The 27,429-nt window shown below is 34.6% G+C and overlaps 1 protein-coding gene across 2 annotated transcripts in view; it reads left to right on the top strand.

The window, feature by feature from the left end:
* The first annotated feature begins 760 nt into the window (after positions 1–760).
* The window catches only part of LOC150099412 (arginine/serine-rich protein PNISR), a 313,080-nt gene continuing 286,411 nt past the window's right edge, over positions 761–27,429 (top strand). Inside the window, exon 1 of one of the 2 annotated variants that reach the window (XM_090404218.1) lies at positions 761–1,019. The gene's annotated coding sequence lies outside the window, so the exon portion shown is untranslated. The remainder of the gene's footprint in view (positions 1,020–27,429) is intronic. The other variant, XM_090404217.1, reaches the window with a different exon arrangement.

Genomic DNA, 27,429 nt, shown 5'->3' on the forward strand with positions numbered 1-27,429 from the left:
TATATATATATGTCGGAAGCTGCAGGAATGGATTCTACCTAACATCTAAAACTGTCATGGAAGTGTTTTTATGATACAACACAGATATCCGAGGTAGCGTTCTGTACTGTTTAGACCAGGGGGTTCCAACCCTATGCCCGCGGGCACCATGGCGCCCGTCGAGCAATTTGTGTGTCCTCGCCGCTGTTCAACCGTGTGTTGTATAGTTTGAAATAATTACGCAACAATTCATTGCATGCTATATGACACATGACGAGTATTAAACACATACAATGTAAAGTAGACGCGCATTCGAAGTTGTTCATTCCAGTTTAAGAATTGGAATATCATCATATTCTCCATATTATGAAGTACTGGCCAGTGAAATGCAATGCAAAGATCACACACACACACACACACACACACACACACACACACACACACACACACACACACACACACACACACACACACACACACACACACACACACACACACACACACACACATATATATATATATATATATATATATTAAATTTTTATATAATGTAAACTTTTAAGTAATAAAACATTTGATTATAATGTAAAACTTTGTATGTATTCATTTAACAAAAGAATTCAAAAAATTTGCTTGAAAAAATAGATGGTGCCCGTCGCCCTATCGGTATTTTAGAATGTGCTCTAGGAAACAAAAAGGTTGGGAACCCCTGGTTTAGACACTTAAGTTGGAGGCATGTAAATTTTTTAGTTTTGTCATGTTAACGTAGACTACCAGTTCATGTCATGTTAACGTAGACTACCTCTTCTTGACTTATGTCTTCCGTGTTACGGCCGTATTTTTGACTTTATGACTGTCTTCGCAACGCATTATGGTATACCAAGTCGCCATTTTTACAGTTTATACTGTGTAGTGACAGGATGTAAATTCTTATGTGGATACATACAGCTCTATTCTTCAGCCCCGCCTGTGTAATTTCATAAAAATCACCGCGAGATATGTATATATATATTTATGGATTTTAGTGTACTGAAGTTTTGGTAGGTATATTAGTAAATTAAGAAACACGTGTTTCTGAATTTCAGTATTAAAAAGTACTCGCTTACAACCATATATATATTTTTTTTTTGTTTTGTGTAGTACCGGTTATAAATGTTTGCAATTTTGTCCTTAGTATGTTATTTTATGTGTTTCCTTACAGTACAGTCTGCATTACTAACAGATCTGCTATTTCAAGGATGTGCTAATATTAAAATGTTTGAGTCACGTGGCACTTCAAGTAGCTAATGAGGGTTGAGTTATGATATTAATAATATAAATTTAAATCCCCGTTGAGCCTTATGGGACGTACACTTAGTCCGTTTTCATATTGAATATAATCTTAATTTACCATTAATTGCATTTACTGCTCAGCCCAGTGTAGGATTCTTATTTATTTATCATTATTGTTTTGAAGCCCTTAATTGCTCGTTTTTTGAATATGATAGCTTAAGTAAGCACAAAATGGACTGAAAAAAAAAAAAAAAAAAGCCCAATGATAATTGGACATTTAAATTACTAAAAGGTTTTTATAAGATTGATGCAGGGGAAATATTTCAGCAGTGGGACAGTGGAGGCCGAACAAGAGGTCATCCCTAGAAATTAAGAGTGTGGTTAACAAGGGTTTGAGGACTAGATTTTTCTCTTGGAGAATGGTGAATAAATGGAATGCGTTGCCTGACTCAGTTGTGAGTGCTTAGTCTGTAAATGAGTTCAAGAAGAGGTATGTGGATAGTTTGGGTCTCCTGCAATGAGTCTTCTGACTCCATGGAGATACCCATATAATAATAATAATCATCATCATCATGTATATCAAGAATTTAGCACTAGTGTGGCCTGTTCTGGCCTTTAGAAGTCATCGTTGAATCTTTTAAGAGGACATCCTGGTTTTCTTTTTCCTAATGGCTTGTACTTTTAAGACTTGTTTTGATAATCTTTCTAGTTTCATTCTTTGAACGTGTTCCATCCATTTCTGTTTATATTTTTAAATTTTTTCTATTACTGATTCCTGGTTTAATTCTTTCATAATTTCTTCATTTCTTGTGATTAAATAGAGTATACCTTGCAGTTTTTCTCATAAACTTCATTTCTGCTGTTATTAATCTTTGTTTGTCTTTTTGTTTTATTGTCCAGATTGCATTTCCATATAATAAGACTGGTAGGGCTATTGTATTGTATACTTTTAGTCTGGTTTGTTTTTGAACTAGGTTTGTTTAAATATAGAATTAATTATACCTGTTATTTTTAGTGAAAAATAACAGGTGGAATTAATTCTATATAATAACAGGTGAAAATGAAAAAGATATAAACATAAAAATTTTGCAATTTTTACGTTTATATCTTTTTCATTTTCATATGTGATCGTACATCCTTGGTAGTTAAATGAATTCACGTGTTCTAAGACTTGTTATCTATTACTATCTTAGTTCTTGCTGGATCTTGTCCTTTAAAGGTCATAGTTTTTGATTTTTCTGTTGATATTATCATATCATAATCTTTGGCTATCTCATTTAGATCTAAAATAGCTTTCTGTAAATTATCTTAAGAATTTGTAATTATTATTTGGTCGTCGGCAAAAAGAAGAGTGTTTAAATCCACAGTAGGAGAAAGTTTAATACCTTGATGGAAATTTTATTCCATTTTATTATTATTTCATTTAGGTAAATATTAAAAAGAGTTGCTGAGAGGGGACATCCCTGTCAGACCTTTTGGTTTATCTCTCTTATATATGATAGCTCATGATTTAATCTTTTTTGTATTTGATTATTTTCATATATACTTGTGATAGCTTTTAGGATATTATTTGGTATTTGTCTTTCTTTTAATATGTTAAATAAAATGCTTCTTTTAACTTTGTCAAATGCTTTTTCAAAGTTAATAAATGCAATATGTGTTTCTAAATTGTATTCTCTTCTTTTCTCTATTATTAATTTTAGGCAAAAGGCCGGGTCTATACATGTTATAATAATAACAATAAAGTGTGGAAGAGTTAAGTTACACAAAAGACAGTTTCAGTGGTTTGGGCACATAGCCAGGTTGCACCAAGAAAGACTGTCTTATATTCTTCAGATTATGGAAGAATTGAGGGCAACCAATGCAGAGGAAGAACTAGAAGATGGTATGAAGCCTTGAAGATCCCCTCAAGCTTGATCTCATTCCATCAGATGATAAGGCTGGCAGAGGATAGAAGCCAATGGAAGAAAAGGAATCCATGGATCACTCAACCTATCCTGAATAGATGAGAATGATGATGTTGATGAATTGCATGTAAAAAAAAAAAAAGCACATTTTAGTTAAAAGTTAAAACATACAAAAAGAAATATTACATGTATTACATATAAATATACCAAAAACAAATAAAGAAATATATGATAGGCAAAGAAAAACCCTATAGAGTTTTTTAGATATGTGGCAAGTATAAGGAAGAATGATTATGGTGATAATAGATTTAAATGGTACAATGGTAACTGCTGCAGAAAACATTGTTGAGGTATTCAGTAATCAATTTATAAGGATATCTCATCCTTATCAGGAAATCATGAGAAACTTAAATGCAGAAGACAGGAGAGGATTGCTTAATTGTGAGTGAGCAGGAGATATTTGGGGAAATAAATAACCTTGATGTCATTAAGGCAATAGGATTTGATGACATTACCAAAAATCTTTTTCCAAAGTTTCTTAACCTTTTCAAGTTTACAGTCGTTTCCCATGTTTTCTGCCCAGTTTGGATTTTGTTGATACTTGAAAGTAATATGTTTCCCAATGTCAATTGACTAGCATGACGATAGGTATCCTAGTGGTGGGGCTGCCATCTTAAGACAACTAGGCTTGCATTTTTTAGTAGATAGTGGAAACTACAGTTTGAGAGGAGTCACCCCCTCCCCCCCTCACCCTCAAATTGCTCTAATAGCACTGGGGGAGGGAAGAGTAAGAAGGGAGAGTACAGGGAAAGAATAGTAGAAGACCAATCTCCAGATACGATATACCAAGTGTATATTGTACGAAGTAAGATCAAGCTTGGGTATCTCGGGTTTGCCATGCCCATACTCACCAATGTTAGCCCCTGCAAATATAAATTGTGAAATAGATGTAAAAGAATTCTTGGATTACTATACAGATCTATGGACGGATAATACTGGCATCAAAAATAATTACACCAGAAACTTACAAAATACATTAAATGATATGATAACAATGAAAGAATTAAAGGACAACCTAAATAAAATAAAAAATGGCAAATCAGCACGAGAAGATGGGATAAACTCCGAAGTGTATAAATTTGCTGGAAAAAAATTTCATCAAAGATTACTAAAATTTTTAAATAAAATATATACAAATGGACAAATACCAATAGAATGGAATACAAGCATAGTAATCCATTCTATTGGGGATAATTAAAAAAGGGGATAAAACAAAACCTGCTAACTACAGAGGTATTAGTTTATTGAATACATGCTAATACCTCTGTAGTTAGCAGAATACTTAATGAAAAACAAAAAATATACAGTGAAAAAATATTATTAGAATGTCAAAATGGATTTAGAAAAGAACGCTCTACAATGGACGCAGCTTTCTGTTTAAAACTACTTATAGAAAAAAGAAGAGAATTTAATTTGGAAACTCATCTTTTGTTTATAGATTACGAAAAAGCATTTGACAAAGTAAAAAGATATATACTGTTTGATATATTATAAAGAATAAATATTCCTAATATTTTACTACATGCAATATTGAATATATATAAAGATAATGAAATAAAAATAAATGAAAAGTTTTCTGAAAAACAATCTATAAACCAAGGAGTAAGACAGGGATGCCCTCTGTCTCCAACACTTTTTCAATATTTACATTAATGAAATATTAATACAGTGGAACCCCTTAAACAATCGAGGTATAGAAATTTCCCGGAATAATAAAATAAATACGCTATTATTTGCAGATGATCAGGTAATAATATCAGATAAGGAAGACAATTTACAAAGAGCAATATATAATTTAAACATTATAGTAGAACAGTGTGGAATGAAAATTTCCATAGATAAAACTAAAACAATGGCATTTTGTGGACAAACTCCAGTTAGAAGCAAAATAGTTATTAATAACAAAATGATAGAACAGATAAATACTTTTAGTTATCTTGGATGTGAAATATCATATGAAGGAGAAAAAGACATAAAATTAAAAACTTCAAAATTTTTACAGATTATAGGCCTGATAAATAGAACATTCAACCCAAATATAGTACAAAAAGAAACATGCTTGAAAATATACAATACTTTAACAGTGGCAGTGAAATTTGGGCAATAAACAAGATAAACAAAGAATAAAAACAAGTGAAATGAGATTGATAAGAAGAACTGCAAAATACACATTATTAAATCATAAAAGGAACGAAGACATTTTAAAAGAACTAAAAACAAAATCAATAGAAGAAAAACTAAATAATTATAAACAAAAATGGATTGATAATGTAAACTGAATCACCAACACCCGACATCCTAAACAAATGCTAAAATATAAACCAATTGGAAAGAGAATATAGACCTCAATAAAGGATATTGGATGGATAATGAGACTAGAACAGACCAATATGGCCTATAACCAGTGGGGGTCAATGAAGTTTTAAGTGAATAAATCTGTAGATTTATTTATTAATAAATTGATTACTAATTAGGAAAAAAAGAATTTTTTTAAATTATTTTGAATAGGCAGCACCCCCACTTAAAACTACACGGCCACCACTATCTATAACTGTAATTAGTTGGACATTTATTTTCCACTTGGTTAGACTATAATAAATTTAGTTTAATTCTTTACTCGAGTGTATGCAAACAAAGTTGCCTCAGTCCTGAACTACTTCAGGACTGAGGCAACTCGTAGTAAATGTGGACCAAGCTCTCATCACTCCTTGTCTCAGTATCTCCCATAATGCAAAGCACACCTCCTTGTAGACATGTATAGAGCTATGAATTAAGGGAAGGGCCACTACCCAGACCGGTTTCAACCTTTATTGAGGTCTCGTCAGTGGGAGGCAAACCCAGAAGTGGTGATACTAAGGAAGAAGCAATGGAGAGGTTATATATACTTATACGAGTTGCCAAAAGGTGTACCACCTTATTATTAATTTACTCTGGACTTAGAGAAAGATGTTGGAAATTTATTTTCCACTTGGTTAGACTATAATAAATTTAGTTTAATCCTTTACCCAAGTGTAGGCAAACAAAGTTTGTGCCTGAAGTAGTTCAAGACTGAGGCAACTCGTAGTAAAGGTGGACCAATTTAATCACTCCTTGTCTCAGTATCTCCCATAATGCAAAGACAAGCAGTGATGAGATTTGGGTGTGGACCCCCTTTCGTGTCTTCAAAATTCGAGTCATCAGAATTCAAGAAAAACCAGCCTACCAGTCCAGAATCAGGGAGTTGGGCACCAGGGGGGGAGCATAGCCCCCAGTTACTATATGAAAAGTTTACACCATTCTTGTCCATACCTTTTCTTCAAATCGGTTATCTCTTATGACTTCGGTATTTTCAGATCATATATTGTGACCTTTATTTGCTTTTATTTTATTTTTCTAAATTATAGTGCAAAATATTTGAAATGTTATTAGCATAAAAACATTAACATGACAATGTTAATATTTTTATCCTCCCCCCCATGAAGCTTTGGATGAGATTTTGCATGGATTCACCATTTTTGTGTTAACTGAAGTGGCAAGGACATGATTAGTCAGCATTTGGCCCTTGCCAGTTTCATCATCATCATCTTCCTGCCATGTACCCTCAAGGGGTGTATAGGATATGATAGTACTACATGAAAAAAATTACATCATTACTATTTCCTATCCACAATTTTCCTCCAAATCAGTCTGTTACTTGTCAAGACTCCAGCATTATCAGATCTTATATTTCTATCATCTAAGGCACTTTGTACTGTATCAATCCACCTATATCTTGGTCTTCCTCTGGGTCGTTTTGCTGCCAACCTGGCGAGAACACTTGCTTTGCTAATCTTTCCTTGCTCATTCTGTTTAAGTGACCATACCACCTGAGATTAGCTCTGCTAACTCATTCCTGCATGCAGACAATGTCAAGTTTTTTCCTAATATCCTCATTTTTAATATGATATTGCCATTGATGCCATCTGTTCACACCTATAATCTTTCTCAGGACTCTCATATCTCATGTCTCTAGTCTTTGGTCAAGTGTTTTACTTCTGACCCAGCTCTCAGATCCATAAGATAACACCGGTTTGAACACTATCTTGTATATAGCTAATTTAGTGTTCCGACTAATTTCTCTCTTATTCCATATGAATTTATTCAATTGACTTCCCACCATACCAGCTTTACTGATTCTGTTGTCTATTTCTATATTTAATTTACCATCTTCAGTTAAAATCGTGCCTAAGTAGCTGAAATGTTTTACTTGTTCCACAGGTTCTCCATTCACAACACAGTTGACATTTTCAGTGATTCTGCTTATTTTCATTGTCTTTGTCTTTTTATTGCTGACCTTCATACCATATTTATTACAACAGTTATTTAATTTAGTCAAAGAATCTTGCAGACTTGTAGCGGATTTATTTAGAAGTATAACATCATCCGCATAAAGCAAAGAGCTGACATTAACATCTCCAATTTTGATATCATGTTTAATACCACTTTCCTTCCTAATGTGATCCATACAGATAATGAATAACAGAGGGGATAATGTACATCCTTGTCTGACACCAGATTTAACATTAAACCATCTTCCTGTACTTCCTTCAATTCTAACTGCTGACTTACAATTCAAATAAACACTAAGTATTGCTTGATATAATGGCCCATTGACACCATGTAACTGTAGCGTATTGAATAGCTTCTCTCTTGGCACCTTGTCATATGCCATATCATGTTTAATACCACTTTCCTTCCTAATGTGATCCATACAGATAATGAATAACAGAGGGGATAATGTACATCCTTGTCTGACACCAGATTTAACATTAAACCATCTTCCTGTACTTCCTTCAATTCTAACTGCTGACTTACAACTCAAATAAAGACTAATTATTGCTTGATATAATGCCCCATTGACACCATGTAACTGTAGCGTATTGAATAGCTTCTCTCTTGGCACCTTGTCATATGCCTTTTCCAGATCGACAAAACTCAAATACTTTGTTATATTCCCATGATTTCTCCACTATTTGTCGTAAAGTGAAGATCTGATCCTGACAGCCTCTATTTGGCCTGAATCCAGCTTGTTCTTCACCAAGCTTTTCTTCCACAATTCTTCTCAACCGTTTCTCAATTATACTTACATAGATTTTGTCAGGAACACTCAGTAGGAAAATACCTCTGTAATTCTCACATTCAGTTTTATTTCCCTTTTTATATATGTGTACTATGAGAGCTCTACTCCAATCATCGGGAATTCGTCCCTCTGTCCAGGCTTTCTAAACTATGCAGTGCAGCCACTGTAAGACTTTTATACCACCATACTTCAGCATTTCTGGTCGAATATCATCTGCTCCTGCTGCCTTTCCACATTTCAAGCCTTTGGTGGCTTTTTCTACTTCAAGTATGGATATGTATTCCTGACTGTATGCCTGGTCAGTGTTTTTTACCACTGTGCTGTCATCACTGCTTGTTTCATTTAGCAGTTTTTCAAAGTAATTACTCCATACTTCAAGGATATCTCTTTCTCGTGTTTTCATGTCACCTTTATCATCTCTAACTCCTTTTACAGTACTCTTTCCTCCATTCCTAAGCTTCTTCAAACCTCCAGAATATTTTGCTACCTTCTTGATATTTATTTTCTATATTCTTGCCAAAGTCCTCCCATGACTTTTGTTTAGCTAGTTTTACACAGTGTTTAGCATTCTTGCATTTGTCTCTATATTCTCTAAGAGCACAAGCTGACTTATTTGACAGGAACTTTTGATATGCACTCTTCTTTTCCTTCACTGCCTCTTTAACTTCCTGTGTCCACCAGGGAGTTCTGATTTTGTTATCCTTGCAGACAACCTCACCACATGCCTCTCTGGCAGAATCAATCAATGTTTTCTTCAGAGTTTGCCACTGAATCTCCAAGATTTGATTCCTGTTCTCAAACTCTTTCATTTTTTCTTCAATAATCTTTGTGTATTTTAGTCTACAGTTCACATCTGAGAGCTGCTCAACTTTTATTCTCTTTAAGATTTTCTTACATGTTATTCTTTTCAATATGAAATTCAATTTTATCCTGCTCAAGACTTAATAGTGATCACTTCCAATTTCAAATCCTCTGTACACTCTGGTGTCCTGCACCAGGGAGAAAACATCACTATCAACAATAACATAGTCAGTGAGACTTTTCTTATTCCTTGCCTCTTCTCTCCATGTGAATTTCTGCACATTTTTATGTTGGAACATGGTGTTAGTAATAACCAGTCCATTTCCTGAGCAGAAATCCAACAGATATTTGCCATTATTATTTGCTTTGCTCTTTTCTCCAAATTTTCCTAAAATATTTTTGTATATCTCATAATCATTTACTACTTTGCTATTTAGATCCTCAACAAGGACCGACTTTTCCTTTTTCATTGTGTCAGTTGCTTTTTCTAAAGCCTCAAAAAATTCCTCCACTTCTACCTTATTAGAACCTTCTGTGCGACCATAGGCACAAATAAGTCTCATTGTCCAGTTCCCCATTCTCATATTTGCCCACATTACTCTACTTGAGACTGACTGACTGCCATTCAAGAAGATTAGCCTTGTATTTTGTTTTGTGAATACTATGGCTACTGCTTTTCCGTGATTGTCATTGCCTGAATATAACATTTTGTATTTATTGCTCAGAAAGATCTCACCAGCTTGGTCTTTTTTGTTTCAATCACCCCTATTATGTCGTTCTGGTACTTATCTAATTCCTCAGCTAGCTCCATTTCTTTGCCATTCAGGCTTCTTATGTTGATAGTATCGATCTTTAACTCTGGTGATGTTGAGATGGGGTTTGTTTTTAAATTTGTTTTCAAATTTTCATATTTAATGTCATTTTTTAACTGTCACATCTATTCTTTTGAATACAAAATTCTAAAACTCATTATTTTAGACTTTAAGACTAAAGTCTTAAAGATACTTGATAAATATGCATATCTGTACTTAATAAATTTACAAAATATATAGCTGTTTTTCCCTTCAATCACTTGTTCTATTTCCATTTCAGATCTGGATTTATATGCAGCGTTTTTTCCACAGGGCATTCTGACAATTATGTAGTAAAATTGTAAGCGTAACTGTGAAATCAATTCTTTGTTCATCAGCAAAGATATATTTTATTATAACCATTTGTTACCACTATCACATTTTGGTGTATCATGAAACAATTGGATATCCTCCCATCTTTCAAACTATTCACAGTATAATTCATATATGAGGAATATGCTCAATAGCTCCAGGACCTTGTAGTGTGCCACAGGTTTTCTTCTTTCTTTTAGATTTCTTTCTGTAGGAAATTTTTGTTTGGTTATAAAGTAAATTATACTTGACAAGAAATTATAAATATTAATTTTATCCATATATCTAGGTGTGAGCAAAGTCTGTATGTGAAGTAGTTCACAACTAGACAGCTTCAATAGGGATAAACAACAATTTGTTAGTGTATGTGTACACATGCTTTTTTGTGTAATAATGGACCAACATTCTGACTTGAGTAACTTTGAGTGCATTATGGTAGATGACAATGGTTGTTCTGGTTCAAATATTCAGTTTGCCTTGTTTTGATGTGCATCAGGATTGGTAGTGTGAGAATGGTTAAACAGTCAGAAGACATATGACCAGCAGTGATCCCATGGGTGGCGATAACAGGCTAATTTAGGACTTTTGTTTAAAATAGTCTTAGTTGGTCAACTGGCATTGCAGTACAGCATTAATATGCAAAGGAAAATATTATTATTATTATTATTAAAGGTATCTCCATGGAGTCAGTAGACTCATTGCTGGAGACCCAACACTATTAAAACAATCTATCATATCTCTTCTTGAATTCATTTACAGAAGAAGAATTCACAACTGAGTCAGGCAATGCATTCCACTCATTCACCACCCTCTAGGCAAAAAACCTCGTTTTCACACCCTTGTTAACCACACTTTTCCTTAATTTCCAGGGATGACTTCTTATTCTTCCATCACTATCACACAGCTGAAACATTTCTCTTGCATCAGTCTTATAAAAACCTTTTAGTAATGTAAATGTTTCTATCATATCCCCTCTTCTCTGCCTATCAACCAACCTCTGCAATCCACAAGCTCTCAATCTATTAATGTAGGGAACATTTTTTATATCACCAACATAGTCACTCTTCTCTGAACTCTCTCCACAACCTCCTCATCTCCAAGGAATCCAGGTGACCAGACCTGAGCACAGTAATCCAAATGTGAAGTATCAATGCTTTATAAATGGGAATAATAACCTCTTTATCTCTGTATATTAGTGTGTTCCTCAATAACCAAATAATCCTATATGCAATCTTGGATACCTTAGCAATGTGTCCCTTGAACTTCATCTCCCTATCCTCCAACATCCTTAAGTCCATAGCCTCATCAATCTCTTGGAGTACTGTTCCATTAATGTAGTACACAGCTGGTAATCTTTTAATCCCAAAATGCATAACTTTACACTTTTCCACATTGAATTGACATCCATTATCTTTTTCCCATTTTGCCAGCTTATTTAAATCATCCTGCAAACTCTCAACATCAGCTTGATTTTTTATTGTGCTTATCCAGCTTTGCATCATTAGCAAACAACTGAATATCTCCCTTTAAGCCATTTCCTATATCATTTATGTACAAATTAAACAACAATGGCCCAAGCACAGAGCCCTTAGGCACACCACTGGTCACCTGCCTCATCCTGGACTCTGCTCCTCCATATACCACCTTCTGGTATCTCTCCCTGAGCCATTCTCCTATCCATATCACCAGTTTAGTATCCCTCCCCATCTGCTCCAATTTGCATAACAGTATTCCATGGAGTGTCCTGTCAAAAGTCTTAGTAAAATCCAGAAGTACCACTGTGTAGCCATTTCCTTTGTCCAACTCAGATGTCATTCTATTATAAAAAGTTAATAAATTGCTAAGGCAGGATTGACCATTAACAAAACCATGTTGGCCCCTATAGAGTATCATATCCCGATCCACCCATTCTTGAATTTTGTCTTTAACCAACTTTTCCAATACTTTTATCACCACTCCCGAGATGGTGATTGGTCTGTAATTAACTACCACAGTTTTAGAGTGACCTTTATGCAAAGGAACTACTTTGCCTTCCTTCCACTTCCTAGGGACCATACCAGAGTTCAAACTTAAGTTAAATAACCAAGTAAGAGGCATTGACAATTCCTTTGCACATTCATGCAAATATACTAATTTGTACATTGCAAATCAATGCAGTTCAGTATTGATTACGTAATGTGAATATATATAGAAAAAAAGAAGCAGTCTTTAGAAATATCAGTGCCTTTTACAAGTGGCAATGACAACTTCACCTTACCCATCATACTTTCCTAGATCTTAGAGGGTAACACGACACATCAAGCTGTTTATGGCTTGAAGAGTTGAGGCTGTATGCAAGACATCGATATTTTATCTCTACTAATTATATGCATTCTCAAGATGGGACGTCCATTAAGAAGAAAAACCAAGATTTTAGGAGAATAGTTCTTGCTACTGATATTGAAAACATGCTAATCCACTAGCATGAAATGCTACAAAAAGTAAAATCTCAAGTGTTCCTTTTACACTTGAGATTTTAATCTTTCCAACCAAAAGGAAGAGGTATACATGCATGCATTCATTATTTCAAATACAACATTCTATCATAAGAGATTTCATATTCTGTATAAGCCTGGTTTACTGTACAATACCTCACTGTTAAATATCAGAAGCTATTTCTAGTTACCAACTTATTTGATTAATAAGTCATCATGGATTGTGCTCTCCCATCTCTCCCAAACTTATTTCAGAAACTAGTTATAGTTTTTGGTCAGGTGCAATGCCTACATACACAGAGCACTGCTGTAATTTCTTTATTATCCTTATTGGACTTTGTGTGTGTTTCCCCCCCCCCCCCCAAAAAATTTTCATACGCCACACCACATCAGACTACAGTGTTGCTACTCAGCAAAAACAGTCCACTGATTCATGCTCCTGTCATCACACCCAGGGACTGCCATCAGAATAAAGCTGGAAATGGGATTCCTCATATCGCACATCCCACGAATGTCCAGTGATAGTATATCCCCATATGTGTTAAAAAGGACTGTTGCACTGTGCACTTCAATATTTTCCTTCGCGAAGTTTGCCTCATAGGAAAATGTTGCCTGTGACCTCCAATGCCACTGATTGAATAAGAAGTTTTCTTATTACAAGGAATAGACTGTGGCTGCGACAATACTATTGCACAAAATGGGAAGCCAGGTATATTCTTTCGTTCAAGATCATCAGATATTGTTAGTCATGCAAGAACACACCATGAAGTCCTTATGCTTAGTGAGATAGTTATATTTTAGCAAGGCTCAGTATGAAATATGGTAGTAGGCTTCTGTTACAGTTACATTTATATGCTTTGTTAATTAAATTCAGATTTCTTTTAAAAGGAAAGCATATTATATTATGATTGTGGTTGGTTCTGATTCATATTTGATTGAATGCCTGTAAAATCATCGAAATAATCCAAGACAGTCATAAAGTGAATCTTATCAGAAGCACCAATAAATGGTGAATATATACTTCCTTTTATGTTAAAGATACCAAGCAATTTTAAACCTGGTTTTACTCCATTTTTACAAGTAAGCAAACAGACAAAATGTCAAGTTTGCGCCTGCAATTTATGCAAGACTAGCTGATCCCACAGGTAGTGCAAGACCAGGACAACTCGTGGTAAAAGTGGAGCAAGCTCTGATCACTAATCTTAATATTTACCCTTAATGCCAAAACACATCTCCAAGAAGGGGATGTATGATGTTTTGTATTAAAGGCAAGGGGCCCCTTCTTGGTGATGTGTTTTGGCATTAAGGGTAAATATTAAGATTAGTGATCAGAGCTTGCTCCACTTTTACCACGAGTTGCCCTGGTCTTGCACTACCTGTGGGATCAGCTAGTCTTGCATAAATTGCAGGTGCAAACTTGACATTTTGTCTATTTGCTTACTTGAAAAAATGGAGTAAAACCAAGTTTAAAATTGCTTGGTATCTTTAACATAACTGTTCCCAAGTATATAGAAAGTTAAAAATACTTTCTATATACTTCCTTTTGCATAAATTCCACATCTTTTAAGAAGATATGGAAACTCATGCGTAAGGTTGGCATGTAAACTCTAAATTTTGCAATGCTATGATGATCAATGATATAAAAAGAAAAGATAATAGATAATAACACTTGTATATTTGTGTTCATCCTAACCCAGATGAAGCCACTAGAATAAGTGGCGAAACTAGCAGGTTTTATTAAATAATTATTATGATCTATAAACCCAGTATTAGTTACTTTTTTATTACATTAGTTTATTGGTTGAAAAAATCAACTATTAATTATCTTTTGATTTTTCACATATCAACTAGAATAGTTTTGCCACTTATTCTAGTGGCTTCATCTGGGTTAGGATGAACACAAATATACAAGTGTTAAATATGAATCATTACATAACTAAAAACACCAAATATGTCAATGTTGTGGTGAGTGTGGTAGAAATGGAATTCCAGACCTGAGCTGTCTTCTCTGTTGTTTTTACATCTCCAATATGCTCCTTTTGTCGTATTTCTAAACTTCTTAATGTTTGCTGCATGAAATGGCACAAAGAATACTATTCTCCATAACAGATCCATAGCATTCATTACAGAGCCTTGGTTTCCATCCCTTTTATTGGCAAACTTTCGCTAAAAATCGCAAATCTGAAATCTAATGACATTAGAGTGGCCTTCAAACCCATTATGACTGTATGACATCTGTTATGTTCGTCCAAGGACCTCAACCCTTTCAACAAACATCCTGGAGTTTACAATACTCCATGTTCTTGTGGCCTTAATTACATAGGGCAAACATCGAGAAGTTTAGAAATAAGACCAAAGGAGCATATTGGAGACATCAATAACAACAGAGAAGACAGCTCGGGCCTGACATTCCATTTCTCCCACAGTCACCACAACATTGAATGGGATAAGAGCTCCATGCCATACATAGAAGACAACTTCAACTCCCATAACAAAGAAGCTACATGGTAATCCACTCACATGGTGCTCTAAACAGAAACCAAAGAATGATTTTGTGTGACATTTGGAAGTCACTCATTAGATCTTTAAACACATCAGACTTTAATTTTTTTGCAAACTATTGGATGCACCTGCTGAACAATTACTGACCATGTGCCAGCTTCCACACTCCATGTGTTTCTGTTTCACTTGTATTTTTGTGTAATGGTTCCTACATATTCGGTGTTTTTAGTTATCTAATGATTCATATTTACTGCTCGTTTTATATTTGCGTGCTTATCCTAACCTAGATGAAGCTACTAGCTAAAGTGGTGGAACTAGTAGGTTTTATTAAATAATTATTATGACCTATAAACTCAGTGTTGGTTATTTTTTATTATAATTAATAGTTTCTTTGCCATTATGAAACTATTAATTATCTTTTCTTTTCATACATCATCATCATAGCAGGAAAAGCCATAGTGCAATTGGAAGAACAACAGTACGTTGCACCCTTCAATTGGAAAAGGCCTAAGTTCGATTCTTGTGGTGACAGGAGGAATCTTTGATTTTTTTTTCAACTGAAGGTTAGTTCGCCAATCTCATACAAAGGTAGTAGGGTTTTTTCTCCTGGAAACTTGGGTTTTTCATCCTGCATACAGACAAATTGGCCCTTCAGAACACACACAATTTACTGACAAAAAATACTAGTGGTAGTGTGCAGTAGATGGTGTTGATGTGGATGATGATGGTAGAGGTTTGATATAGTGTATAGATGGAGAGCTATAGAGTGGTTGTCTTCCCTTGATGAGTCTTTGGACTCCTTGGAGATGTTATGAAATAATAAATAATAATAATAATATTATTATTATTATTATTCTTGATACCTCCAAGGAGTCCGAAGACTCATCGCGGGAGGACACTTACAACTGTCTCAACCACTATACCAAACCTCTCTACTACGAATCATCTCCATCAACGCCATCTACGGCCCACCTCTACCACCACAACTAGTATTTTTTGTCTGCAAATTGCGTGTGTTCTATTATTATTATAATAATAATAATAAAAAGTAAGGCACATTTATAAGAGCATTTCATTGAAAGTGATTTATTGGTTTCATTTGTAGTGGGTATTTTCTCTCAAAATCTTGGATTTTTCATCCTACATAACTTGCAGTTGTAATTAACAGCAGAATAAGGGACCATGCCAACCAGTTTGGTCATCACTTGACACAATTAAATTTTTTTTCCATTTTGTCAAATAAGATTGTCACATTTATGGATAACTGTAGTAACTAGTGTAGCACTTTTCACTTCACTAAGAACTTTATCTTTGTTGTTACAGTTTTAAAAACAGAGATAAAGTTCTTAGTGAAGTGAAGTTTAGCCTGCAGCTTGTCTCGGTGTTTGCATTCATCTCTCTCTCTCTCTCTCGAACCTCCTCATGACCTTCCTGATGATGCTTCGCCATTTCTTTCTCCCCTGTGCTTCTCCTAATGCTTGTTCTAGTTCTTGATGTTTGGTCAATCCACCTGTTGGGGATTTTCCTCTTTTTCTTTTCCCACATGGTTTACCCTGGATGATTATTTTTTCCATGCAGTTGCCTTCCCTTCTACATATGTCCAAAATATTGCAGTCAGTTATGTTTATCAGTCTTGTGTGGATATTCACTTCTAGGATACTTTTGTTTGTTTGCTTTTCTGTCCAAGACACTCTTAATAATCTCCAGTACCATAGCTCGAATGCCTCAATTCTTCTTCTGTCATCTTTTGTCATTGTCCAAGACTCAGAAACATAGAGAAAGATCGAATAAACTAAGGTTTCTACAAGCTTAATTTTGATCATTTTGGAAATGTGCCTGTCTTTCCAAATCTTAGTTAAATCAGTCATCGCTTTCTTGGCTAGTGCTATTCTTCTACTTATCTTTTTTTTACATCCATCTTATTTTTGTTATTATCACTCCAAGGTAGTTGAAATGGTTGAACAATTTCAATTCCTCCTACATCTATCTCTTCTGCATTGTTTAAAACCATTATTTTGGTTTTAAACAACGTTTTTTTGTCTTGATTTATTCAACCATGTCTTAAGCTTTCTCATTCTAATTGATTTAGGATGGATTTTAATTCCTGTTCGTTTGTTGCTATTATCATTGTGTTATCTGCATATCATAGGTTAGTAATTGTTTGGCTACCTAATTTAATGCCTCCATTCCACTTTTCTAGAGATCTTTTCATTATAGTTTCGCTATAAAGGTTAAATAGTAATGGTGAGAATATGCATCCTTGTCTTCATCCTTTTTCAAATTGGAATGGGGAACAATGAGTTTTCAATTCTTACTGCAGCTTGATTTCCTTGATATAAGTTATTTATGAGGGTTATTAGATGGTTTGGTATTCCTGATTCTTGAATGATATCCCACCTCATGCAGTCAAAGGCCTTGGAGTAATTTATAAAGCATAGATAAAGGCTTAAGTTGAATTCCGTTGCTTTTTCGATTATTTGTCATCATCATCAAATTCCTGACATGTACCCTCATGTAGAGGATATGAAAGTACTACATGAAAAATTTACATCATTACTAACTTCCTATCTACACTTTTCCTCCAAATCAGTCTGTTACTTGTCAAGACTCCAACATTATCAGATCTTATATTTCTATCATTTAAGGCACATTGTACTGTATCAATCCACCTATATCTTGGTCTTCCTCTGGGTCGTTTACCTGCCAACCTGGCAGAGAACACTTGTTTTGCTAATCTTTCCTCACCCATTCTGTTTAAGTGACTATACCACCTGAGATTAGCTCTGCTAACACATTCCTGGATGCTGACAATATCAAGTTCCTAATATCCTCGTTTTTAATATGATATTGCCATTGATGCCATCTGTTCACGCCTCTAATCTTTCTCAGAACTCTCATATCTGCATTCTCTAGTCTTTGGTCAAGTGTTTTACTTCTGACTCAGCTCTCAGATCCATAAGTTAAAATTGGCTTGAACACTGTCTTGTATACAGCTAATTTAGTTGTTCCGACTAATTTCTCTCTTATTCCATATGAATTTATTCAATTGACTTCCTACCATACCAGCTTTGTTGATTCTGTTGTCTATTTCCATATTTAATTACCATCTTCACTAAAAACCGTGCCTAAGTAGCTGAAATATTTTACTTGTTCACAGGTTCTCCGTTCACAACGCAGTTGACAATTTCAACGATTCTGCCTATTTTCATTGTCTTTGTCGTTTTATTGCTGACCTTCATACCATATATGACCTTCGTCCACATAAAGCAAAGAGCTGACATTAACATCTCCAAATTTGATATCATATTTAATACCACTTTCCTTCATAATGTAATCCATATAGTTAATGAATAACAGAGGTGATAATGTACATCCTTGTCTGACACCAGATTTAACATTAAACCATCTTCCTGTACTTCCTTCAATTCTAACTGCTGACTTACAACTCAAATAAAGACTAATTATTGCTTGATATAATGCCCCATTGACACCATGTAACTGTAGCGTATTGAATAGCTTCTCTCTTGGCACCTTGTCATATGCCTTTTCCAGATCGACAAAACTCAAATACTTTGTTATATTCCCATGATTTCTCCACTATTTGTCGTAAAGTGAAGATCTGATCCTGACAGTCTCTATTTGACCTGAATCCAGCTGCTCAACTTATTCTTCACCAAGCTCTTCTTCCACAATTCTTCTCAAGTATACTGGCATAAATCTTGCCCGGAACATTCAGTATGGAAATACCTCTGTAATTCTCACATTCAGTTTTATTTCCCTTTCTATATATGGGTATTATGAGAGCTCTACTCCAAATCATCAGGAATTTGCCCCTTTGTTCAGGCCTTCTGAACTATGCAGTGCAGCCACTTTAAGACTTTTATACCTCCATACTGAGCATTTCTGTTCTAATATCATTTACTCCTGCTGCCTTTCCACGTTTCAAGCCTTTGATGGCTTTTTCTACTTCACAGTATGGATGTGTATTCCTGAGTGCATGCCTGTTGAGTATTTTTTTACCACTGTACTATCACTGCTTGTTTCATTTAGCAATTTTTCGAAATAACTACTCCATACTTCAAGGATGTCTTTTTCTCCGGTTTTCATGTCACCTTTATCATCTCTAACTCCTTTTACAGCACTCTTTCCTCCATTTCTAAGCTTCTTCAACAACCTCCAAAATATCTTAAGACCTTCTTGATATTTATTTTCTGTGTTCTTGCCAAAGTCGTCCCATGACATTTGTTTAGCTAGTTTTACACAGTGTTTAGCTTTCTTACATTTGTCTTTGTATTCTCTAAGAGCACAAGCTGACCTATTTACCAGGAACTTTTGATATACTTTCTTCTTTTCCTTCACTGCCTCTTTAACTTCCTGTGTCCACCACGAAGGTCTGATTTTTCTATCCTTGCTGACAACCTCACCACATGCCTTTCTGGCTGAATCAATCACGGTTTTCTTCAAGGCTCGCCACTGAACCTCTAAAGTTTCATTCCTGTTCTCACACTCTTTCATTTTCTTTTCAATAATCTTTCTGTATTTTAGTCTACAGTTCACATCTGAGAGCTGCTCAACTTTTATTCTCTTTAAAGCTTTCTTACATGTCATTTTTTTCAATATGAAATTCAATTTTATCCTGCTCAAGACTAAATAGTGATCACTTCCAATTTCAAATCCTCTGTACACTCTTGTGTTCTGCACCAGGGAGAAAACATCACTATCAACAATAACATAGTCAATGAGACTTTTCTTATTCCTTGCCTCTTCTCTCCATGTGAATTTATGCACATTTTTATGTTGGAGCATGGTGTTAGTAATAACCACTCCATATCCTGAGCAGAAATCCAGCAGGTATTTGCCGTTATTATTAGCTTTGCTCTTTTCTTTAAATTTTTTTCCAGAATATTTTTGTATGTCTCATAATCATTTCCTACTCTGCTATTTAGATCCCCAACAAGGACCAACTTTTCCTTTTTCGTTGTGTCAGTTGCTTTCTCTAAAGACTCAAAAAAATTCCTCCACTTCTACCTTAGTAGAACTTTCTGTGAGACTATAGGCACAAATAAATCTCATTGTCCCCATTCTGATATTTGCCCACATCACTCTACTTGAAACTGCCTGCCATTTAAGAAGATCAGCCTCGTATTTAGTGTTGAATACTATAGCTACTCCTTCTTTTCCTTGATTGTCATTGCCTGAATATAACATTTTGTATAATAAATTTAGTTTAATCCTTTATCAAAGTGTGAGTAAACTAAGTTTGCTCCTGAAAGTATCTTCAGGACTGGAGTAAGGTAGTACAACACCGGGCAACTCGTTGAAAAGGTGGAACAAGCTTACATCACTCCTATCTCAGTATCTCTCATATTGCAAAACACATCTCCTTGCAGATATGTATAATGTTATGCATTAAGGGAAGGGTCACTACCCAGACTAATTTTGACCTTTATTGAGGTCTCTACAGTGGGAGCCAGGTCCAGATGTGGAGATACCAGGCAGTAGCAATAGCAAGGGCATAACATTATACATATCTGCAAGGAGATGTGTTTTGCATTATGGGAGATACTGAGATTGGAGTGATATAAGCTTGCTCCACCTTTGCAACGAGTTGCCTGGTGTTGTACTACCTTATCCCAGTCCTGAAGATACTTTCAGGTGCAAACTTTGTTTGCTCACACTTGGATAAAGGATTAAACTAAATTTATTATAGTCAAACCAAGTGAAAAATAAACTTTCAATAACATTTTGTATTTATTGCTCAAAAAGATCTCGCCAGTTTTTGTCATTTTGTTTCAGTCACCCCTATTATGTCAATCTGGTACTTATCTAATTCCTCAGCTAGCTCCATTTCTTTGCCATTCAGGCTTTTTACGTTGATCGTACCGATCTTTAACTCTGGTGATGTTGAGTTGGGGTGTGTTTTCAGATTTGTTCCAGTAGCTGACTTTTCGCTGTTCGCCCTGATTCCCTAGCGAAAACAACATGGCCGTGTTTAACCGGGCAACGCCCCAGTCGGCATGAAATTCTGTCATGTTGTATCATCATTTTGTATTTTGGTTTAAGCCAATAAGAATTCAGGCAACGAAAATCAAGGAAAAGGAGGAGTAGCCATAGTATTCAATACTAAATACGAGGCCAATCTTAAATGGCAGGCACTCTCAAGTAGAGTGATGTGGGCAAATATCAGAATGGGGAATTGGACAATGAGACTTATTTGTGTCTATGGTCCCACAGAAGGTTGTACTAAGGTAGAAGTGGAGGAATTTTTTGAGGCTTTAGAAAAAAAAAAGCAACTGACACAGTGAAAAACAAAAAGTTTGTCTTTGTTGGGGATCTAAATAGCAGAGTAGGAAGTGATTGTCAGACAAAAATATTTTGGGAAAATTTGGAGAAAAGAGCAAAGCTAATAATAATGGGAAATATCTGTTGGATTTCTGCTCAGGACTTGGACTGGTTATTACTAACACCATGTTTCAACATAAAAATGTGCACAAATTCACATGGAGAGAAGAGGCAAGGAATAAGAAAAGTCTCATTGACTATGTTTTTGTTGATAGTGATGTTTTCTCCCTGGTGCAGGACACCATACTGTACAGAGGATTTGAAATTGGAAGTGATCACTATTTAGTCTTGAGCAGGATAAAATTGAATTTCATATTGAAAAGAATGACATGTAAGAAAGTTTTAAAGTGAATAAAAGTTGAGCAGCTCTCAGATGTGAACTATAGAGTAAAATACACAAAGATTATTGAAGAAAAAATGAAGAGTTTGAGAACAAGAACCAAACCTGGAAAAAAACTCTGATTGATTCATCCAGACAGTCATGTGGTGAGGTTGTTTGCAAGGATAGAAACATCAGAACTCCATGGTGGACACAGGAAGTTAAAGAGGCAGTGAAGGAAAAGAAGAAAGGATATCAAAAGTTCCTTGCAAATAAGTCGGCTTTTGCTCTTAGAGAATACAGAGACGAATGTAAAAAAGCTAAACACTGTGTAAAACTAGCTAAACAAAAGTCATGGGAGGACTTTGGCAAGAACATAGAAAATGAATATCAAGAAGGTGGTAAGATATTCTGGAGATTGTTGAAGAAGCTTAGAAATGGAGGAAAAAATGCTGTAAAAGGAGTTAGAGATGATAAAGGTGACATGGAAACGGGAGAAAAAGATATTCTTGAAGTATGGAGTAATTATTTCAAAAATTTATAAATGAAAGAAAGAAACAGTGATAGTAAGGTGGTAAAAAAACACTCAACAGGTATATAGTCAGGAATACATATTCTTGAAGTATGGAGTAATTACTTTGAAAAATTGATAAATGAAAGAAGCAGTGATAGCATGGTGGGAAAAAAAACACTCAACAGTTATATAGTCAGGAATATACATCCATACTTGAAGTAGAAAAAGCCATGAAAGGCTTGAAATGTGGAAAGGCAGCAGAAGTAGATGATGTTCGACCAGAAATGTTGAAGTATGGTGGTGTGAAAGTCACAGTGGCTGCACTGCCTAGTTCAGAAGGCCTGGACAGAGGGACGAATTCCTGATGATTGGAGTAGAGCCCTAATTGTACCCAAATATAAAAAGGGAAATCAAACCTGAATGTGAGAATTACAGAGGTATTTTCCTACTGAGTGTTCCGGGCAAGATTTATGCCAGTATACTTGAGAAACGGTTGAGAAGATTTGTGGAAGAAAAGCTTGGTGAAGAACAAGCTGGATTCAGGCCAAATAGAGGCTGTCATGATCAGATCTTCACTTTATGACAGATAGTTGAGAAAGCATGGGAGTTTATAATTCACAGAATACCAGAACACGGAAAGATGCATCAAGCAACAATGTCACAAATAGATTTGTTCACTAAAGCTGTGCATCAGTTGATTCTCAGCTGCATCATGCCGCTAAAATCATCATATAAATTGCCACTGCTCATACAACAAATATTATATGAGCAGATCATTGTAAAGCAAAGCATCATAAGGTGGAGTATTACTGTATATTAGAAGCAGTATCAAATTTTAAACACATCGAGGTTTTTTGAAGATGAAGACAATGTTATATTCAATATGGAATTTGATAATGGTGCCAATAAACAGTGTTCATTTTGAAATAACTTAAAATATAGAAAGCAATAAATAAGATTGAAATATAGAAACCCATAAATAAGACTGAAATGGCGAGAATGAAACAAAAATAGATGAAATAATGAAATCAGTGATAATGAAATCAGTCATTCAAAAATTACAGATTTTAGATGAATAAAATAATTAAAATCAATAAAAACCTGTAAGAATGACAAGCCTGTGATATGGCAGTAGGCTGGCTCTTTTGGAGAAATCAATGTCAGATAGTGCAGAATGTGAAAACTAGCTGTGAGCATTAGGAATCATCATTAGGATGATGATTCGTAATGATGAATGCTAAATATAGATTTAAACCTTATGATCTGTTCTGGTCTCATTTTTAATCCAATAGCATATTTTGATACATTTTGGAAAATTATGGAGACAACTACCGTGTTGGAGTAAAACTTTAGTTTAATATAAACCAAAATACACACTCGATGTTTCGAGCTTCATATCAAGGTCATCATCTGGAGCATGCACAATATATACACAGTGACAAGCTGCACTACAATCTACATGGTTTGCTAAAGAGGTCAGGTTAGAAATTGTTGTAATGGTTGGTCAGTAACTTTATCAAACCATGTAGATTGTAGTGCAGCTTGTCTCTGTGTATATATATTGTGTATGCTCCAGATGATGACTTTGATATGAATTTCAAAACGTGTGTATTTTGGTTTATATTAAACTAATGTTTTACTCCAATATGGTAGTTGTCTCCATAATTTTCCAAAATGTATTCTGATCACCGTGTAAGCATGAATATTTTGATGTCTGCCTGGCCTTCTCTCTTCCCAATGTTTATATTTTATGATTGTTTATGATATTGTATGTGTATTTGGTTTACAGAATAAGCTTTAAGTGGAATTGGATTGGTTTGAAAGTAATGGGAAGTATTTTATTTAATTGCCATGATGGAGAGATGAGAGAGAGAGAAAAGAGATTAGATTAAATATGGTTGTTTTGTGTTTAAAGCATATTGATATATTGTTATATTAAATAAATTTACTTTCTGTTATTCTCAAACCAATTAAACTTAACACCGTATTTCTTAAAGCACATGACAAGCCCATAGCTATTTTTTCATGTTTGTTATTAAATGACAATTTGTCTGAAATGGCCAGCACAACATTATATTGATGGCTTGTTGTGCATTCTTACAGGTTTTTTTATTTATTTCATTTTTTTTTTTATATTCTTCTATTTCTTCACAACAGTAATTTTTGAGCTATTGTTTTTATCATATCCTCTATTTTTGTCTCAGTTCTTGCCATTTCATCTTATTCATTGGTTATATTTTTGTTATTTCAAATCTAATACCATTTTTATTGATACCATATTCAAATTCTGTACCAATTGCAGTATGTCTTCATAAAAAAAAAATCCGAGCATGTTTAAAATTTTATGCTCCTTATAATATATATTAAATAGAATGGCACGACTACCTTGGTTTTGGTAATTTGTTTTTTAATCTGCTTTAAACATATTCTACCATTTTGGATCTATAAAAGAGGAGCTCCATCCCAATTAAATAAGCTTTGCTGTGAACATTTTCATCATCCAACTTCAGAGCAACATGAAATCCTTTCAGAACTCTGTATTATAAATTGTTTTATTTCTTCTATCTATAAATGATATGTCTTGTATAGGAAAACTCACATTTTCAAATAAATTTTATTTGAAAATGTGAGTTCTGTTTGTCATACCATTTGATATATCAAGTTGTGAACTGTATTAATCAGCAAGGAAGAGGAGAAGCTATAGCATTTAAAACTAAAATAAACTTTTTAGAGTAGGCAATAAGAGTGATGTATGCCAATCTCAAGAATGGAAAATCCCTCAAAGTATATTTTCAGTTGTCCTCTCTGAGGACTCAAATTCCATAGTGAACTTTTGAGTCCTTAGAGAAGGCAACTAATGTAGAGGAAAAGGTTCTTTAAAAGAAAAAATCCAAGAACCTTTCAGAGGTGAGCTGTAGACTTCAATATACAAATATTATTAGTGAAAAAGCATCTTTGAAAATGAGCCACACCATAGAGACTAGGTGACTCAATCTGAAGAAAACATTGGTTTAGCCATGGGAATCCTTTGAAAAGAATATAGAAGATAAATATTATAAATATAACAAAATGTTGGATGCTATAGAATAAAAACTTAGATATGCTGTAATAGGGATCAGATGATAAAGATAAATAATTTGAAGATGAGAATGTTCTATATGTCTGGGTCTGTGCGGTTGGCCTAGTGGCTATGCACTTCGCAACCATTATGCCTGGGAAAGGAGTGTCCTAGGTTTGATTCCCGTCAATGACGTGAGGAGCTTAAGGATATTTCTCATCCATAGCCAAGTTAGTCAGTCTTGGGCGTGGACAGCAGGGTTTTTCCCCCCTAGTTTATCTAGGGTTTTTCATCCCACAAGCAAGCAAACTGGTCCCGTGAACGCATGCTGCTACAGTCAAAAAATACATCCCTCCCCAAGCAGTAGGCTCAGCGAGCAGGATAAATGCATAGAGGAAGAAGAAGAATGTTCTATATGTCTGGAGCTTTTTTGAAAAATTAAATGAAATAAGTATTGATAGTGGAAGAAATATCTAGGAGCAATGCACTTGAATACATTTTAGTATTGGATATATGAAAATTACAGAAATTCCATACTGAGTGCTTAGGCAAGATTGTTCTTGTCTTCTTATAACTGTTCAGTTATAAGTATAACTGAACAGGCTAAGAAATTGTGAAAGAGAAGAGACACTTGAGGACAAACAAGTGTATTGAGATCAAATTGAGCCTCTCAGGATTAGAATTTGCTTTAAGACAAATAATCAAGAAAACATGGTCGTGTAACAAGGATCAGTGTTTTATTTTTGTTTTGTAGATTTGGAAATAGCATATAAGGTATTAAGAGAGAACCTGTTCAAAACAATTATGTACTGGAAATGAAATTATGTAATATTTAATGTGGCCTGTAATTGAATGAATAATTAATTAATGAGTAAATGTATAATTAGAATTGAAGGATGTACATAAAGATTTTTGAAGTGAAATCAGGTATAAGGTAGTATGATCACATTATGAAGGAAACTTGCATTAAACCTGTTATTGGAATTTGGAGATATTAAGATTGGAGAAAGGAGAACTGATCATCAGTTCTCCTTAAAGGATGTACCTGACACTTATAATTAACACAGTACAATTATAATTAAGTTTATAAATTAGCTTCCTATCAAATTTTTCTCAAATTGATCTATTATTTGTCCATTCTCCAGTATTCTGAAATCTAGCATTTCAATTTTCTGTTCCTCTAGTTCTTGATATCCTTGTGTTCGGTACCTGTTTTGCTAAATTTTCCTGATCCTTTGATTGTGACTATATATTGCTTTAGATTAAGTTGTCCTGCATGATTATGATTTTGAATATGATTATGTCTACTGCCATCTGTTCATCTCCCTAATTTTCTCAAAACTGTGATGTCTGGGGTTTCCTAGTCTTTGATCAGCTGATCTTTTTCTGATCCAACTCTCAAATCCTTCAGCACTGTCTTTTATGCTGCTAATTAAATGTTTTGGCTTATTTCTGTCTTATGCTGGTAGAAAATCTATAAACGAAATGTGCCACTATGTTCCATTATAGATGGCATTGATTCACCACATACAAATTAGCCAAACATGTAGCCAAAGTGATCTCACAATATACTGGCAACACTCTTTCTCATATATGCACTAATGTCCCACTTACAAGACATTTTCTAAGCTATGCTTCCTCCTAATATCTCAGCCGTGTTTCAGTTCATCAAGAACTTGGGCTATTTCATTTGGCAAGGAAAATTTTTTTAGCACCTTCTCCATCCCTAGCCAACTACTTTCTGGAGACCTTTGAAGTTGAAAGCCTTAAACGCTGTCCTACATAAATTCACTGTTTGGCTATGTTACATAAATGATGTGTTTTCTTGGTCACATGGTCTGGATACATGGCCGGACTGTTTTGCACCCCAAAGCTTTTTTTTCCTGATTGTATTTTGGTATAGATTTTCTCAAATGATTAATAATTTCATAACTTCAAGA

The sequence above is a fragment of the Typopeltis vanoorti genome, chromosome 14 (genome assembly GCF_054136105.1).
Source record: "Typopeltis vanoorti isolate ZY-2024b chromosome 14, IOZ_Tvanoo_1.0, whole genome shotgun sequence".
Classification (NCBI taxonomy): domain Eukaryota; kingdom Metazoa; phylum Arthropoda; class Arachnida; order Uropygi; family Thelyphonidae; genus Typopeltis; species Typopeltis vanoorti.